The sequence below is a fragment of the Electrona antarctica genome (genome assembly GCF_951216825.1).
Source record: "Electrona antarctica genome assembly, chromosome: 20".
In the NCBI taxonomy this organism is placed as follows: Eukaryota; Metazoa; Chordata; class Actinopteri; order Myctophiformes; family Myctophidae; genus Electrona; species Electrona antarctica.
In genome coordinates, this window is record NC_136801.1 from 40,313,223 (window position 1) to 40,333,697 (window position 20,475).

Consider the following 20,475-nt stretch of genomic DNA (forward strand, 5'->3'; position numbering starts at 1 on the left):
CTGCCAAAATCAACACTGACACACACACACACACACACACACACACACACACACACACACACACACACACACACACACACACACACACACACACATGTAGCCCTGGGGGGTCCTCCTCAGGCCCCACTTCTAGAACCGGTATAACCAGAGCCGGACTTACCGTTGGGCTAGGGTGGGCTGAAGCCCGGGGGCCCCCGACTAGAATTATAAAATTGTAGTGTGAAATCCAATTCAAGTGAAATGTGTGTATTGTTATTGTATTTAGTTGTATTATGGTTAAACCATTGAGAGCTTCTGCCTGCCTGCCTCTCTTTTTAGGGGCCTGGGTACCCCAAAATGAAAACAAAATAGCCCAAAAAAAATTCTGCCTCGCGGCTGCGCCGCTCGGCCAAATCGCAGGACACGCGGCTCTGCCGCGCACCCCAAGGGGGGCCCTCAAATTTGCTCCAGCCCGGGGGCTGCGTAAAATGCGATATTTTGGGCTTGATTAGAGCTTAATTGGACTCTTAAATAAACAATGATCGCTTAGCATTCCGGACATCTGATAGTGCTGCACAGTCCAAAGCTAGTTCCGGATCGCCAGATTCGCTCTATTTGGTCAAAATCGGCATAATGGTGACGTTACCGCCACCATCAGGACTGGGTATAATACTATAGGATTGCCGTGTGAGAATGAGATGCAGTGTGTATATCGCAGATTTTTCTATTGGCATTAAAATGACGAATTAAACATGAATAGTGCAGGCAGAAGGCACAATCCACTGTTAATTAGGCTGGCCATAACTTAAGGTCCAGTGTGTTTTTAAAGTGAGACGCCACACGCATCGCCACCGCCACCGGTATGTATGTATGTATGTGCAACTTGCACAAAGTGTCATACTGTACACCCGCTCACACATCATTGTCTCCACCAGGCCGAAGGCATGGGGAGAGAGTATGTTTTGTACTCCGTCCGTGTGAGAGTCCATCCGTGTGTGTGTGTGTGTGTGTGTGTGTGTGTGTGTGTGTGTGTGTGTGTGTGTGTGTGTGTGTGTGTGTGTGTGTGTGTGTGTGTGTGTGTGTGTGTGTGTGTGTGTGTGTGTGTGTGTGTGTGTGTGTGTCCACTCCGTCCGTCTGTTACCAGCTAATCTCCGGCACCGTTATGTTTTGGTATATATCATACATTTTGGTTTTTAATGATTACTTCAAAAGATATTGCCTCTATGAATGATTACCTCATGATGCAATATTTGCAATCTGTCCCAATTCAAGAGATACTTTATACTACTATTGTATGGCTATAATTTAACTACTCAGATATTGGGTGTGGTGCTGTCAAACACAGTGTTGTATAAGTGTATGCAAACTAGTAGTTCTCAAAAGCAGGACTGTTGTATAAGAGCGTGGTTTGAAGCAGGAACATACATCGGTTCTGCTGTCACCTGACAACATGGCCAACCTCAGACTCCTGTGTGTCCTCATTGGTGAGTAGACTCTTTAGTGAGTAGACTCTCCACGACATTTGGTATATAGTTTTTTCATTATTATTATTGCCCTAATTGTCTATATACATACATTCATGAATCCACTTGCTGACCGTGGACCCTGGAATATCTCTTCAAATGGGGGCCGTGGGCTAATTAGTAGGGGTGTGCTGAAATATCGATATGGCGATATATATCGATACGTCCTCCCGCGATAAATAATCGATATTGATTATTAAAATATCGATATCATAATGAAGTGATGAACAACATGTTTAGAAAAGGAGGAAATGACAGCTAAAATAAAGCAAATCCCACTCAGATTCCACAGCAACCAGAAGTACTGAATTACTGGATGGTGATTTGTCCAAAGTCTCCAAACAGCTTTGTGGGAATACAATTCACTTCAATGGAAGTTGCTCAGCGGGGCTGCTAAACCCCAGCTGCGTGCTCTTTCGCTCGTGCTCGCTACATGCACGAGCAAAACCGCCCGCCTGCAGTACCAGCTTTGGCCAGTAAGGTATAGCGCGGCTTCAACCTTTCCCTTTTTTTTTTTTTTTTAACAGCATTGCTTTTGAATGCACATGGCATGTTCCGGATTGCCCTGAGGGTAAAAAGAGCACACCTGTGTGAAGTGAGAGGCACTCTTATAATCGTACATCATCGTGATGTAAAATAGACACTATGCCTATAAGCCTTTTTGCTCAGACACGTAAATTTGTCCATGCATTGTCAATGGGAATTTAATGTTTGTGTTGGACAAAAATCACACCTGTGTGAATTGAGGGGCGCTAATATATTAACACGAAGCCCGCCAGAAACGAGGAACGCGTAGGGTCGTATCATTCGTATCGTTAGCTAATGTTTCTACCCGCATCAACACAAAGTGGGACAGTGGCCGCGGCCATTCTGAAGATATGCACGCATCCACTTCCATTCTAAGCCCTGCATTCAATGCTCTGTATCTCAGAAAGGACATTGAGGTGGCCGTTTCTGGTGAATACAAGGGTTTTCAACGGGCTGTAGCAGGCGCGCTGACACACACACACACACACACACACAGACACACCAGTGTTAACCAGTGTTAAAACTATGGCGAAAAATGTTCATTGACTGCCGTTTTACACTGAGGAAAACGGAATAAAAACTGAATGAGAACTAAGCTATGATGACTAAAACTATGACTAAATAATATATTGACAATTTTGTCAACTAATAAAAACTAGACTAACATGTTAGGGACAAGAGACAACTTAAAGACAAGTCATTTTATTCATGCATGGTTGCATGCTGAAAATAGCCAATCTACAAGCACAACGCGTCGCAGCCAACAAAGTGGCCTGAAAACAATCCACCATCAAGGCCTTTTGTCAACAACAAAAAACAACGGATTTGATCGACTAAAATCGTATGATATTTCAGATGACTAAAGTATGACTAAAACTAAATGAAGTTTTATTCCAAAGACTATACGACTAAACTAAAATCTAAATTTGCTGCCAAAATCAACACTGACACACACACACACACACACACACACACGTAGCCCTGGGGGGTCCTCCTCCGGCCCCACTTCTAGAACCGGTATAACTACAGTAGCTAATTCTCCTGTTCGTCCTCTCAGGTGTCTCGGGAAAAATAACTGTGTGCTCGAGGCGAAACGTATGTTTTTCATCTTCATGGAGATGCCTTAAGGTCCAGTGTATTTTAAAAGTGAAACGCCACACGCACCGCCACCGGTTTGCAAAGTGTCATACTGTAGTGTACACCCGCTCACACATCATTGTCTCCACCTGTGTGTGTGTGTGTGTGTGTGTGTGTGTGTGTGTGTGTGTGTGTGTGTGTGTGTGTGTGTGTGTGTGTGTGTGTGTGTGTGTGTGTGTGTGTGTGTGTGTGTGTGTGTGTGTGTGTGTGTGTCCACTCCGTCACCAGCTAATCAATCTCTGGCACCGTTAACCTGGGCGATGCCAAATTTTGCACACCCACTCCCTGGATGACAACGATGAACCTCTGCCCCAAATTTTCCACACCGGCCTGTTACTTACCCTTCCAGATTCTGTACAAAAACCCCGCAGATCGTTACACACTATCTCTATAGTCATGTGTTCAAGACGAATCTGTCTGATATTTCATATTCCATCCTAATTGGCTAAAAATGGCTTTCAAAGTTTGCAGGATTGGCCCGTTTTGGTGTTGCAGATTATCGTATACTATTGTAATACTAATACTAGTATTACAATAGTATTACTACTAATACTTTTTACAGTACAATAATGTTTCAAGTTTACACTGTACACATAAACATAAACAATTAGTTTGCCTCTTCTACAAAACATAAAAGTTACTGCCAAACTGTCATTCTCTTGTATTATATCGTACTTGTATTATTTATTTATTTCCCTCCACGGAATAACCTCTTGGCAGACTATCCACCTCGGAGGAAGTGGATAGTCTGGAAGACACTGCCGGTAAGGCCGGCAGTGTCTGTAGGCCAATCAGAGGCAGGCGGGGCGTTACCATGTCTATGCTCGGACGTAGAATAGATATACGGATTGGTAGGGCGTTCCCCATTTTGGTGGCATAGGAGCGAAATGTTTGTCCTTTGTTTGTTGCCGAATGGTTTGTTGAACTTTGCCGACCAAAATGCTGAACAAGGAAAAATACAACATGACAACATCGAAGGCAAGAAGATAAAAACAACAACAAAGAGCAACAATAAAAATAGACGAGGGAACTCAAGTGCAATTAAAAGCAAGGGAGAACAGATGGGTTTTGAGTAGGGATTTAAAAACACTGATCGACTGGGCAGATCTGATGCTGAAGGGCAGTGCGTTCCAGAGCCTGGGGTATGGGTGTCTTGGTGGTGTAGCGAATCTTGTGGACCAGACCCATTGCAAGATGCTGTACTCTGTCGTCGACCCTAAGCCATTCCAGCCTGTCCAGCTGCACCACCTCATCCCTGTATAGGCAGACTCATCCCCCTTGGAGATGAGCCCTATACTGTGGTGTCATCCGCGGGGAGGTCGGGGGCCTCAAAGTCGCAGATATCCATTTGTACCGGTCGTGAGTAAACATCCCCTTATGTTTTAAAAACCAAACCAAAATGTAAGATATAATCTTAAAAAACAAATTGGTTTTTAATTATTATTTAAAAAGATATTGCCTTATTGCACATTATATAAATGATTACCTCATGATGCAATATTTGCAATCTGTCCCAATTCAAGAGATACTTTATACTACTATTGTATGGCTATAATTTAACTACTCAGATATTGGGTGTGGTGCTGTCAAACAAAGTGTATGCAAACTAGTAGTTCTCAAAAGCAGGACTGTTGTATAAGAGCGTGGTTTGAAGCAGGAACGTACATCGGTTCTGCTGTCACCTGACAACATGGCCAACCTCAGACTCCTGTGTGTCCTCATTGGTGAGTATAGACTCTTTAGTGAGTAGACTCTTTAGTGAGTAGACTCTCCACACCCGTTTTTTTCATTATTATTATTATTGCCCTAATTGTCTATATACATACATTCATGAATCCACTTGCTGACTGGCTGTCGTTCTTGAGCAATTTGTTTTATAGGGGTTTATGTGTGACCATACCATTGGCATCCTATATAAGGCAAAAATGACAAAAATGACAAAATTGTATTATGCTTTAAGTAGCATGTGACGTGTCAAACTAGGGGGTTTTCATGATTCTGAATCCATTCCAAGCATTAGTTTTGCACAAAAAAAAACCCTATAAAATAAATTGCTCAATACCGACAGCCGGTCAGCAAGTAGATTCATGAATGTACGTGAATGTATGTCTATATGTATATAGACAATATTAACTATTTACCAAATTTCCCACTTTAAACAAAATAAACCTGTTGGCTGCCATATTACTTCAAAGCTTATTTACAATGACATTATGACAGGACCATGTTTGATCAGTGTTCACTCAGCGATGTGGAAAAACAAATTCTCTTCAAAATGTCACCATGCAATTTAATCTTAATCGATTGATGACTGACCCTGAAACTATAAGGGTTTGTGACTATTTTGTATTTATTTGGATCATATAATGTTAATATTTGACACATCACTGTGTTGTGTATATGTTTCAGTGTTGGCTGCTGTTTGCTGGGAGGCTAACTGCTTTACGAAGAGTAAGTACTGTCGACCTTAATGATGTGTTGTATGTATTACATACAAATTACAATCACTTAATACAAAGAGTAAAATACACAATTTGAATATAGATTCAGCAAATGTTCCATCTTGTAAAGGGTGTGTGTGTGTGTGTGTGTGTGTGTGTGTGTGTGTGTGTGTGTGTGTGTGTGTGTGTGTGTGTGTGTGTGTGTGTGTGTGTGTGTGTGTGTGTGTGTGTGTGTGTGTGTGTGTGTGTTGGTAAAACTATTGGATTTGCCAGTTGCTTGGGGGTGTGGTAAATTCAACTTACAACTCCGTTGTGGTAAGATATTTGTTTATTCTATTTTTCCTAACAGATATTTTCTGAACAGATATAATAGCCTATATTAGGCTACTATTATTATTTTTAAATACAAATAATAATAATAATAGTAAATATAAAATAAAATAAAAATCTAAGTGTCTATAATGAGCATTTAATGTGAAATTGACTATAAAATGTATTTCATGTCAAATGTTTGATGGAGTAAAGTTAAGTGACTATAAGACATATTTAACGTGAAGTGTCTGTTGGGATGTTTTACTATTAGGATCTGTTCGTCGCATCTCCGTCTCCGAACCACAGGTCAAATACGCAAAGAGGTGGTGGTTTGGTTGGTGGCTGACACCTAAGTGGTATCATTCACATAAATGTGCAACACGTGCATATGAATCTGCAAAACTGTAAGAATTCACACACACACACACACACACACACACACACACACACACACACACACACACACACACACACACATTCTCATAATATTACGTCAACTTGTGAGGTTTGGCAAAACATTCATTACCTCACCTATTGACGTAATATCGTATACATAATTACGTCATGGCGTGACTTAAATGTAAAAAGGTCACGCTCTGACGTTTCTTTGTCCTTTTATTTTTCTGTCTAAAATAATCTGAAGCTATATTATTATTCATGTCATGTTAGAGCAGGTCTGAAATAAATGTCAGAGCTGATATCGACATATACATATGAAATAAATGCTTAAACATGTCACTATTTCTAATGTTATAACCATTGGGTTAACCAATGCTAACTACACATACAACTTCCCTGCTAAAGTGTGCAAATTCCGCTAAAATCCGCCTTTTTGTACACAATCGTTTTGGAAGATAATACTAGTCTTTTACTAACTGGCTAACAGAAATAGCAGAGAAAGAAGTATTAACAATGATATTTTGTTAAAGAGTGTGTTTATTTTGGTCCCCCTAAAGCACACACACACAGAGAGAGAGACGTAGCCCTGGGGGGGTCCTCCTCAGGCCCCACTTTGAGAGCCGCTAATCTGTATAACTAGCTTCACCTGTTCCTCCTCTCAGGTGTGTCGGGAAACATAACTGTGTGCTCGAGGCGCAAGCTATGAGTCATCATTACAGCACATGTGTTCATCCATGGAGATGCCTTAAGGTCCAGTACAAGTGTGTGACTATATGAAAGGGAGACACCTGGTCCTGCAGGCATCGGGTATGTATGTGCAACTTGCACAAAGTGTCAGTCTGTACACACGCTCACACATCATTCATTCAACTAGTGTGTGTTTGCATGCGAGAGAGAGAGAGAGAGAGGAGAGAGAGAGAGAGATAGAGAGAGATGTTATGGCTTTGAAATAATCAGTCATTTTGTTTTTGCCTTATTGTTTTAAATTTCAGTTTAGTTTTTGTGAAAAGTAGCAGTTTTAGTTTAGATGTTTTATGTTGCTTTTACTTTTGTCTGTATTACAGTACTTTTAGTTTAGTTTTTGTTTTTGTTGTAATCATTTTAATATTGTTTTATTTTATGGGATATTTTACAAGCTGAAAAACAGTAGCACAAATAGGCAATCACAGCGTGCCGCATAATGCAGTGTGATGTGATTTTGTAGATCTGCCATTGTCACTATTTTCACTAAGACTTTAATAATTTTAGACAAAAAGTGCCTTACATTTTAGCTTATTTTATAACCCTCGATGGAACCGCCTAGTGGTAAGAAAACATTTACTTTACACAATATTTGCACTTTTTTTTATTACATTTGTAAAGCTTTTCAGTGCATTATTTAGACAGTCCAGCATAGAGATATCTGTGAAACCTTAGAAACTAAACAAGATAATCCAAAGATAAAACCATTTCTGATCACATGAGGAATGGCGAAACATATTCCAGGCAGTAGCCTGTACCAGGGAGTCTGTGGGTACCTTTAGGGCGGTCTGAATTGACCCATGCAAGTCTGCAACTCTGACAGGATACAAATGGAACCATGAAATGAACCCTGACGGGTCCATTTGGTTCCATTTGTATACTGTCAGGGCGAAGGGGGATACCTTGAAATGTAATGGTTTGATAAAACAGGGGCCTTTTTCATGCTCTCTCCGAAAAAATATCAACTGTTGAATCATTGACATAAAGCTGGTGGAGTGTTGCTGTGTGTGAATGCGTCCATGTGCTTCTCCTACACAGCTCCTTGAGGAAGACCCTGGGAGGATCAGCCTCCCGTCCACCCTGCATCACTGTCATTAATAATACAAGATGATACTGTCTGTTACATTGATCTGTGAGCCTGAAATAAAAGTCATGTCATGCAACCTGCTTGCTTTTCATGGTGAACATGCTGGAGAGCAAAATACACATTATAATAGCACGCATGCGCAATTGTGCATTTAGGGCCTAGTAGTGGTCCAGGCGCATGCCACATATAGGCTCTGGCCTGACAGCACGTTGCGTGTTCGAGTCCCGTTCATGACGACTTTTGCTGCATGTCTCTCCCCTTCTCTCTCCCCTCTTTCCTGTCTATCTTCACTTGAAGCTATCAATATATCAATATCAATATCAAAGGCAGAAAAGCCAAGAGCAAATCTTAAAAAAATAAATAAAATGCCTACAATTCCAAGTGCTTGTCGGGATGGAGGTCCCCAGTTGAAATATGATTATTTTGGGGTGCCGAAGCCTGAAAGATTTGTGTATAATACCTTGATCTAGAATCCCTCGTGATGGGTCAGTGATGGTAAATGGTAAATGGTGCATTTATATAGCGCCTTTATCCAAGGCGCTTTACATAGATTGTGCATTACATTCACCCATTCATTCATACACCGATTGCAGCGGAAGCCATGCAAGGTACCAACCAGCACATCGGGAGCAATTTGGGGTTCAGTGTCTTGCCCAAGGACACTTCGACATGTAGACAGGAGGAGCCGGGATTTGAACCGCCGACCCATGGATCATTGGACGACCTGCTCTACCTCTTGAGCCACAGTCGCCCTCCATGCTTATGCTTATGGGTATCAGGGCCATATCAACAGTGTGGATGCCCAAATCTTGGAGGAGCAGGAGCTCCATCTAGTGGCTGAAGGGGACCATTACAAATAACACAATGTCATAATAGTTCTTAAGTGTTATGCAAAGTTATTGTTGTATCAAAACAAAATGGAAAAGCTTCATGTGGAATTTGGTACCCGGGTGGGGTTGGGGGTGGGGGGGGGGGGGGGGGGGGGGTATTTGGAGAGGGCATTTCAGGACACTAGTCTGTGTCAGAACACAGTCGGTGAAAGTACAGGTGTATCAGTCAGTGGAGTTTCAACAGACACAGCTGCAGCCGACGCTGGGTAGCCTCACTCAGACCTTTACAGCGTTGTATGAATGTTGTGAGTGTCATGGCCGCCCCAATGCGGTCACATGGTCTGTTGTATGGCTTTCAGCTGTGTTTCGACTGCCCCCTCCCCCTCACACAACACAAATGTTGTGTCAAACCATGTGACCTCCATTGGAAATGCATTGGGGCGGCCATGACACTACACAACATTCATCCAACAAGCATACAGCAATGCAGTAAAGGTCTGAGTGAGGCCGGTGAAGGTATATCTGTGAACTGCTTCAACAGACACATGCAGACAGCACTGCAGGTAGAACAGGATGAAGACTGAAGTACTGTGGCTGAGTGTGAACACTCTGCTCCTGTCCTCCCTAACCACGGAGCTGCATTGTAAGTACATCTATAATCCACCACCATGATCTGACATGTTTTAGAGCGACACAAGCCCTCTGTGTGCTGACATGTGACTATGTATGTCCGATATTATCGGCCTCCCGGTATTATGTATATATTATGTATACGTAAAAATATTTTTTGAATCGGTTTTAATTTATTTAAATTTCTCCCGAATTTATTATAATGTTTATTTTTATTTGGGAAAACGTATGAATTAGGGGTGTAACGATACATTTTAACAGTGATGCGATACATATCACGATACATGGTTGATACATGGACGATATTGGTTCATTATGGTGATACGATACGATTCAATGATTTGAAATCGATACAGCAACTATTTAAAATACATTGACATTTTTTAAATTAAGTAGCCTAATTAAACCCGACTTTTTCATTGTTCTTCTAAGAAATGCTAAATACCACGCACAAAAATGTAGTATTGATACAATCAATTATTTGCATAGCAAAACAATTTGATACCGATTATTTGCATAGCAAGACGATACGATACGATACATAGTCAATGTTGCTCTTTTCATTTTGATATACTTAAAATCGATTTTTCGATGCAGTTACTATATCGTTAACACCCCTAGTATGAATGCATCCAGCAGGGCATGACAATAAAATGTGGCATAATGTGTTAATTCCATGAATTATCGATATCGGTTGATATCTGTTGATGTCCCTGCATTGGTTGCCTATACATTTTAGAATAGATTTTAAAATTATTTTACTTGTTTTTAAAACATTGAATGGAAATGCACCTGTCTATTTTTCAGAAATGCTACCTAAATATGTGCCCGGCAGACCCCTTAGATCAAGCATGGGCAACTGGAGGCCCGGGGGCCACATGCGGCCCCCACCATCACGTAATGCGGCCCGCAGGTTAATATCTGAACATTGATATATTATAGATTTCAGCTAATTACTAGTATTAAAGTGTTATTGTCTTTTTTATGTCCAATGTATTTGTATTTCGTTCATAAAGTTAACATAACTATAACTAAATTCATTTGAAATTAAATTAAAAAAAACTATTCAGGATTTCAATTCAAATATAGTACAAATAGCTGATCTACAAGCTCAAAACGCGTTGCACAGCGATGCATTTTGAGCTTGTAGATCGGCTATTTGTGCTATATTTGAATTGAAATCCTGAATAGTTTTTTTTTATTTAATTTCAAATGAAATATAGTGGCCCTCTCCATCGTCAAAGTTGCCCACTCCTGCCGTACATGGAAAAGACTAGCCTCGGAAACCCAGGAAAAGACTGGATCATCACCTACTGCATATATGGAGCCAGCCGGCGGCCAGCAACTCTACATCTGACCTCACTGACACCAGATTCATAGTTTAACTCCTGCTTCTCAACTGTGCCATAGGGCGACCGAGGTCGCTTCTCGCCCTCAGCACGTCTACTGGTATTAATAAGCTAAACCTCCAAAGTACTGTCAAATTATTGTAGTAGAGTAAAAAGAAAAAATCGGACAGACGGGTAGTAAGTGAAGTATAATTCATTATGAAATACTTTCCTCAACTGGGGACATGGCTTATAGTTTGTGCTTCATCATCTGTATGATCAATACAGTACTGTAAAAAATCAAGTCCACACCCCCTAAAAAAAACAACAACAAAAAAACAAAAAAAGCAGGTGTTACTTACAGCCCCGGCCTAGGGGAACTGAGTCGCTGTGCGACGCTGAGTTGCTGTGCGACGCTGTGCGACGCTGTGCGATGCTGTGCGACGCTGCGCTGTGCGACGCGTTTTGAGCTTGGAGATCGGCTATTTTTTGCTATATTTGAATTGAAATCCTGAATAGTTTTTTTTAATTTAATTTCAAATGAATTTAGTTATAGTTATGTTAACTTTATGAACGAAATACAAATACATTGGACATTAAAAAAAAGACAATAACACTTTAATACTAGTAATTAGCTGAAATCTATAATATATCACGCACTGAGGTAATCCACCTGCATGGACCTGTGTGTGTGTGTGTGTGTGTGTGTGTGTGTGTGTGTGTGTGTGTGTGTGTGTGTGTGTGTGTGTGTGTGTGTGTGTGTGTGTGTGTGTGTGTGTGTGTGTGTGTGTGTGTGTCACGACATAATATGGTCTTATACAAAACTTACATTACCGTAAGTAATGACTATACAGTATAGCTCAACAACACATCCCAATACCATTCTAGCTACTGTAATTAGAACATATCGCACCAATAAGATGACTTAACCCATTTAGGCCTGACGTCGAAATTAAAAAAAATGTCTTCAAAATCCTGAGTTTTCTGAAAAACCTTGTTTCTGTATCAGTGGTGCTCAATATTTCATGTCAAGGAACCCAAGAATTATATGTAATATGCCTCCGCCCCCCCATCTGAAAATATGTTGTTCCAGAGACCCCTCAGAAGCAAAGATTTGAGTTAAAATGTTCACTCTGTAATATATATTCAAAGCCTTGAGGCACATTTTCACAATTTTTCAAAAATAGCAGACCTACAAGTTCATAGCGCGGCACTCGGTGCCGCGCTATGAACTTGTAGATCTGTCACTACTTATACATGTACAAGAGGGTTTTGTCACTTGTAGTAGTATATGTGGCATGTAAAAAAAAAAAAGCATTGTCCTGTGTGTGTGTGTGTGTGTGTGTGTGTGTGTGTGTGTGTGTGTGTGTGTGTGTGTGTGTGTGTGTGTGTGTGTGTGTGTGTGTGTGTGGACTAAGCCGAATTATAAAACAGCAAAAGGAAAACTATCTGAAACATTGGAAAGAAGCAACACAAAAGCAGAGTAAACTAGAATGCTATCTGGCCCTAAACAGAGAATACCTGAGCACCGTGACTGACCCAAAACAAAGACATATAGACTTACAGACTCAGTGACTCAGTGAGTCTTGTGATCGAGAGAGGCCGTCATAGGCAGACCTGTCTCCAGAGAGAAGACAGACTATGCACCCACTGCACACAAAATGAAGTGGAAACAACACTTCCTAACCACCTGTCCACTGTACCAAGACATCAGAGACACATACTTATTTTTTTAAGATTTATTTAATGATCATGCAAACATCATCATTCAAAACACAGAATTACAGAATCATCATTTTCCTTTTTTTAAACAAGACAAGACAAACTCAAAAAAGAAAACAAAAAACAGACACACATACTTCTCACAATGACGAGCCATTGAAACACTTCCAGGGCCATTCAAGTCACTAGAAATGTAATTTGTAGGCCTATAGGATTGCTCCAAACTCCTTCAGAACAATAGCAGCATCTTATTATTATTTGTGTTATAAATGTTATGTTCTCTAGTGGTCCTATGTTTATTAATTACCTTCCAGGTTGTCTACAACTAAAATGTACAACACATAAACAACCTCGGAGACAACGCTCATCTAATATACAGCTAATCTACAGGTCAAATTACAGTGAAACAAATAATAAGGTTGAGAATTAAATTGCATGTTGAGACTTGTTTATTTCTATCTGCAATTTTGATGCAGATAGAAATAAACAAGTCTCAATATGCAATTTAATTCTCAACCTTATTATTTGTGTAGGTGGATGTTCCACAAAGACAATACAACAATAGAGGGTATGCGCGTGACATCATCAAACCAGGAAGTTATGCAGGAACACCTACTGAGTGGCAAAAAACTACTTTCTGGCCTTGACAGCCCATACATCCACACAGAAAAGTCATATCTGATTGCATTAAACAACATTAAACAATATTAAACTCACTTTGCCTGTTGCTTTGCCACTCGATGTGCCATTCACTTTAAGCATGCGCATACCCTCTATAGTATCATTTGAAAAGTAGGGTCAGATATAATGAAGCAGAAATAAAGAATGTAGATACAGTAGATGCAATGGGGGGAAAAAATACAAAAAGTAAAACTACTACTAGCCTACTAATAATGCTCTAACACACTCCAATAAAAGTCGCCAGCATAATGTTCTGTTCTAATAATGTATCTGAAAACTCTTGACTCAGTGAATAAGAATTACAAGTAAAACTAATAGGTCATTTAAACAGTATGTTAACTTGCAATGAATCAACAAAATAATTTAAAAAAAAAATACCATAATGGATCACCATAAATGAATGAAGCTCTTGTCATCCTGTTCACACTGAACAGATGCATTGTGTGTACCCTCATGACATATTGGGTTTGTTGAAGTAGTAAAACTCTTTCCACACTGACCACAAGGGAACAGTTTAAACCAGTGTGTACAACCTTGTGAACTTCTAAATGATTTGATTGACAGAAAGCTTTTCTACACACATCACAGTGTGAATTCTCTGGTGTTTTTTAAGGCTGGACATTCTAGAGAAGTGTTGTCCACACTGATCACATCCATAGGGTTTCACTCCAGTGTGAATTCTCTGGTGTGAATTAAGATGGGCCAATTGAGTGAAGTGTTGTCCACACTGATCACATCCATAGGGTTTCTCTCCAGTGTGAACTCTCTGGTGTATTTTAAGGCTGGACGTTTGAGAGAAGTGTTGTCCACACTGATCACATCCATAGGGTTTCTCTCCAGTGTGAACTCTCTGGTGTATTTTAAGGCTGGACATGTGAGAGAAGTGTTGTCCACACTGATCACACCCATAGGGTTTCTCTCCAGTGTGAATTCTCTGGTGTGAATTAAGATTGGCCAATTGAGCGAAGTGTTGTCCACACTGATCACACCCATATGGTTTCTCTCCAGTGTGAATTCGCTGGTGTTTTTTAAGGCTGTACATGTGAGTGAAGTGTTGTCCACATTGATCACACCCAAATGGTTTCTCTCCAGTGTGAATTCGCTGGTGTTTTTTAAGGCTGGACATTATAGAGAAGTGTTGTCCACACTGATCACATCCATAGGGTTTCTCTCCAGTGTGAATTTGCTGGTGTGTTTTAAGGCTGGCCAATTGAGTGAAGTGTTGTCCACACTGATCACATCCATAGGGTTTCTCTCCAGTGTGAACTCTCTGGTGTATTTTAAGGCTGGACGTTTGAGAGAAGTGTTGTCCACACTGATCACATCCATAGGGTTTCTCTCCAGTGTGAACTCTCTGGTGTATTTTAAGGCTGGACATGTGAGAGAAGTGTTGTCCACACTGATCACACCCATAGGGTTTCTCTCCAGTGTGAATTCTCTGGTGTGAATTAAGATTGGCCAATTGAGCGAAGTGTTGTCCACACTGATCACACCCATATGGTTTCTCTCCAGTGTGAATTCGCTGGTGTTTTTTAAGGCTGTACATGTGAGTGAAGTGTTGTCCACATTGATCACACCCAAATGGTTTCTCTCCAGTGTGAATTCGCTGGTGTTTTTTAAGGCTGGACATTATAGAGAAGTGTTGTCCACACTGATCACATCCATAGGGTTTCTCTCCAGTGTGAATTTGCTGGTGTGTTTTAAGGCTGGGCATTTGAGAGAAGTGTTGTCCACACTGATCACACCCAAATGGTTTCTCTCCAGTGTGAATTCACTGGTGTTTTTTAAGGCTGGGCATTTGAGAGAAGTGTTGTCCACACTGATCACACCCATAGGGTTTCTCTCCAGTGTGAATTCTCTGGTGACTTTTAAGGCTGGACATGTGAGAGAAGTGTTGTCCACACTGATCACACCCATATGGTTTCTCTCCAGTGTGAATTCTCTGGTGTGTTTTAAGTTTGGATATGGTAGGGAAGTGTTTTCCACACTGATCACAGCAGTGGTGTTTTTTATTTGCCAAGCTTCTTTGTTTATTCATCTCTGGTAGTACAGGGAAGTCAGCCTGATGACGTGACACTGGATTGGAAACATACAAAGGAAAGATTGTTTATAGGTAGTGACAGCACTTGATAAAATGACAAAAATCCCTGACAAATCCCTGTCATGTAGCGAACTACTGTAACAATAACCTTAAAAAACATAATACATTGCATGACTACAAATCTAGCCTAGATATTAACACTTTGAGAGCTGTCATTTAGTGTGTATGTCTATGTACTTCAGCGCCATGATTCACATCAACTGTATATGAGCCCCGCTTCCGTGTGTCACACGCCTCACACAGACGAAACCGAAAGCACATTGTAGTCTTAGCAGCTGGCGATGTTGTTTATCTTTCACCAGAAATGGTAATATGTGGGCTGCGATGCGATCAAAAATCACTATTCACATCTGAACGCCGGACGGATTTGACAAAAAGACAGAATTTGGAGTATTTTTGAGTGGTGCAACCACTCCAACAAACAGCAATGTCCGTGTCCGCCTATGTGACTATGTGCACCAGTAGTACCAATGAGTACCAAAAGTGGCGCTGTTGTGCCAGAAACAGAGAGAGAGAGATAGTGCTGCACTGTTGCCTGCTAATGAGAGACAGGTGTGATTTTTCAGAGATTTTTCAGTGAAATCACAGTAAGTGGATTCCATTTACTAGAATCAAATTTGCATTCCATAGTTGATATTAGTTGTTGCTCTGATGCAAAACAAAAATGACCTACAGCAAAGCTACAGGTCAAATTGCAATGAAACACAATGTAAGATTCAGAATAAAATGTAGAATAAAATGACAACTGAGAATATTGAGGGGGGAAAAGATCACACCCGTGTGAAGTGAGGGGCGCTAATATATTAAAGTCTAACTCATGTTGATTAGGTGATGTAATGGTGATGTAAAACAAACGGTGACAAAACAAACATTACATTTTCTTTATTGTTAATGGCATTTAAATGTTTGTGTTAGGGACAAGATGACGTTCATTTTCCCTTCATTGTCAATGGCGTTTTTTAAAACAAATCTAAAAACAAACATTAAACCTGTATATAGGAGGGGCCCCTCAAAAACAGAACAGGGGTAGTGAAAACATACTAAGGTCTTTGGGGTCCTCCTGTTCAGCAGACATTATCCCTGGTGGGGCAGACCGAGTTAATCTTCACCTGAAGTCTGGAGTCCACAGTCTGATCTGATCAGAAATGATTGACATCCTGGAGTTGTTGAGAAATGACACAAACCAAGTCTTCTTATACTAAACAGTCTGGGGTGAATACAATGATTGCTTTGAAGTCTTTACTCTCTTCAACCAATAACAATCTAACATACTTTGCTCCACCCCTCCCTCTTCCCCAGACATGCTCTATGCTACCTTCTAGAAATAAAGTGGTGACAAAATAATCAATCTTTGACATACATTGTTTTGTTCTCTGTACCCAATAAATAAATGTTTGTATGGGTATACACTTTGGAACATAGCCTATAATAGCATTAACATGTTGTTACTCATTGTTAGATCCTGTGTCATAAATGGCATGGTAGGCAATTGAACATTAATCTAAAAAAAAAAAAAGCAAAACTATGCATCATTACTTATATTCTTAAAGATGAAATATGTAGTATTAACTCACAGACAAAGCTTATCCAAGGCTCAAAACAGGTGGATGGCAAGCGATTAAATATTCTGGAGCATACTGTGTGTTTTCTCAAAACAAAAGCTGACCAGGAACCTTAAGGAAGGTCTGTCTTGTAACATGTGATCACAACTACCAATAAGAACACAGGGAACCTAGTAGAACACATCTCAAAGCAACCACTAGATGATGCTAAAACTCATTTTCCTTCAAGTGGCATCACAGTGGAGCTGACTATCATCACCTGGATATGAAGATCACAACACTGGCCTCATCAAACCCTGGATAGCCATACCGTACATCAAGCATGGGCAACTGGAGGCCCGGGCGCCACATGCGGCCCCCACCATCACGTAATGCGGCCCACAGGTTAATATCTGAACATTGATATATTATAGATTTCAGCTAATTACTAGTATTAAAGTGTTATTGTCTTTTTTATGTCCAATGTATTTGTATTTCGTTCATAAAGTTAACATAACTATAACTAAATTAATTTGAAATTAAATAAAAAAAAACTATTCAGGATTTCAATTCAAATATAGCAAAAAATAGCCGATCTACAAGCTCAAAATGCATCGCTGTGCGATGCATTTTGAGCTTGTAGATCGGCTATTTTTTGTGCTACGACAGTAATATGCAATGTGGCCCTCTGGAGTGAGTGTGGAAATATAGTGGCCCTCTCCATCGTCAAAGTTGCCCACCCCTGCCTTAGATCCTCTAGTGCTTGTCTCCTAGAGATTCTAGAGACCCCTAACACTAAGAAATATGGAGAAGCCGCCTTTAGCTACTATGCCCCTGTGCTGTGGAACAGCCTGCCAAGGGATCTATGGTTCTCTGAATCTGTGGACATTTTTAAACGAAATCTTAAAACACACCTTTTTAGCATTGCTTTTAACTAGATCATTGCATGTCCTTTTCCTGTTTTAGTCGCTCTTTTTATTATTACTATGTAGTTGATGCTCTCTTGTTGTGTTTTGCTCTTTCTTGTTATATTTTTGCTCTTACTGTAAAGCACTTTGAACTGCACTCGTTGTATGAAATGTGCTATATAAATAAAGATTGATTGATTGATTGATTGAAGATTGATGTCGGCATCGGAAATTAGGAGTTGGACAATATCGGGATATCGGATATCGGCAAAAAAAGTCAATATGGAACATCCCTACAGTACATGTGAGCATGCAGGGACACACTCAGCTTAGGGCTAGGGGTATAATTTAATTGTAATGTTTTCCTAGAAAATTCCTAGCAAAAACAGGTCATCTGTCACATAGTGAACTGTTGACCAATGACCTCACGCACGCACGCACGCACGCACGCACGCACGCGCGCGCGCGCACATTGATTTTCTGAAACCTAAATGACAGAACTTATTTTCACGTACTTCTTTATCCCTGTGATGTGGCAATAAAGTGGATTCTGAGCCTCAACTGTTTAAAACGTAAAGTATTAGTTTAAAACAGTTTGTGTCACACTATAATGAACTGTTATCCTCGCCTGTAGAACTAAAGAGGTTTCATGTGTTGTTGTTGCCTCTCTTTCCTCTGCTGTTTGTGTTATTTTCAGAGTTCATAGACATGGTAGACATTGTGTCAGAAGCAAAGCACAAAGTCAGCATTGATGATGATATCCTATTGATCGGGTTCAGGTCCTAGATTAATCATTGTAGTCAAAGCTCACACTGGAAGCTGATGACTTTACATTTATATGCTGTCTCCTGATGCTCTGTCTGTCTGTCTGTCTGTCTGTCTGTCTGTCTGTCTGTCTGTCTGCCTGCCTGCCTGCCTGCCTGCCTGCCTGCCTGCCTGCCTGCCTGCCTGCCCTGCACGCAAGCGAATGCACGCATGCACATGTACACATGCACTCACGCACACGCACTGAAGCATTTAGTGTATGTTTAGTAATAGCCTAATAATCAAAATCTAGAAAGTTAGTTTTCAATTAAATATAGTGGAGTAAAAGTACAAAATTTGCCTCTGAGATGTAGTGGAGTAGAAGTAAAAGTAATGGAAATTGGAAATTCTCAAGTAAAGTACAAATACCTAAAAATGTTACTTAACTACAGTACTTAGTTACTTTCCACCACTGGTTACAGTAAAACCTCATTTATATGATTATGTTTCTCTTCAGCTCTCCAGGTTCAACCAACACGTCAGACAACAGGTAAACAAAGACCAACAAACAACTAAACATTGTAGCCTATAAAAGGTTTTATCTCAATCAAAGTAATATTAAAGGAGCATTCAGTGATTTGGAAAACCCCCCGGTCCGCCCCGGTAACAAGATGTGCACATGCACGCACTACAGTGGGGGGGGGGGGGGGGGGGGGGGGGTTAACTGGGGACAGGGAGGAACTCCTTATATGGTCAGCAGCACACTCTATAGTATCTATGATTATCACAACAAAACAAAAAAAGAAGTGATATTTGAATTAAGTGAAATCACTGAATATACCGTTAACTTCTTTTTTTACTGCATATTCTATTGTCTCTGGACAGAGTCTGATGGTGTCAGGTTGGTGGGAGGAACCAGTCACTGTAATGGTATACTGGAGATGAAACACCAGGAAGAGTGGAGACACCAGTCAGAGTGGAAACAACAACAGGAAGAGGGGAAGCAACAGAAAGAGTGGAGACCAGTGGAATCCTCTGTCTGGACTCTGGAACAGTCAGCATCTGTAGTGTGCAGACAGCTGGACTGTGGCTCTGCCGTTTCAACCCAATTTCAATATGACCATGCACGTCAACCTGCATGGGTTATGGGTTATTGTGATGGATCTGAATCTTCACTGAGGGAGTGTGGGAGCATTAGGTCTGAACTAAAATCCCCCTTCAGATTAGAGGTGAACTGTTCAGGTAACAAACTTGTATTATTGGACTCCCATGGCTTTAAATGGGAATGACACTCATTTTCAACATTTTACCTAACACTGTTGTGTGGAAATAATAAAAAAGTCCCCCCCTGCATTCATGTGAACTGGAGGTATGAAAAAAAGTATTAACATTGTGAATCACATCTTGATGCCTTATTTATAAGTGACATTTTCTTACGTTATTTGTGTGAATTGTTCCTTTGTATAGTTAATTGCGAACGCAGTGAGCACTAACTATAGAAGATGGCCTAAACTGTCTGTCTGTCTGTGATGATTTAACATCACAGACATGATTTAATGAGTCACACGATTTAACACTCGTGTGACGCATCGGCCACAACTGTCTCACACTTCTTCTAACAACTTCTCGCCCACGCAGCAGGGATACAGCTGCCTTTTAGATATCGATTAGCTTTGCTTACACAACATTTCAATCCCACTCACACCTCGCAGGTATACACTTCATTTGGCTTAGAGGCAGAAAACTGAATCTAATATATAACTTGGAATGTGAGTCCGGGATGGTATCAACTGGGTACCATGTTTCGTTTTTACCGTTCCGACACGCGTGTGTTAATAAATAT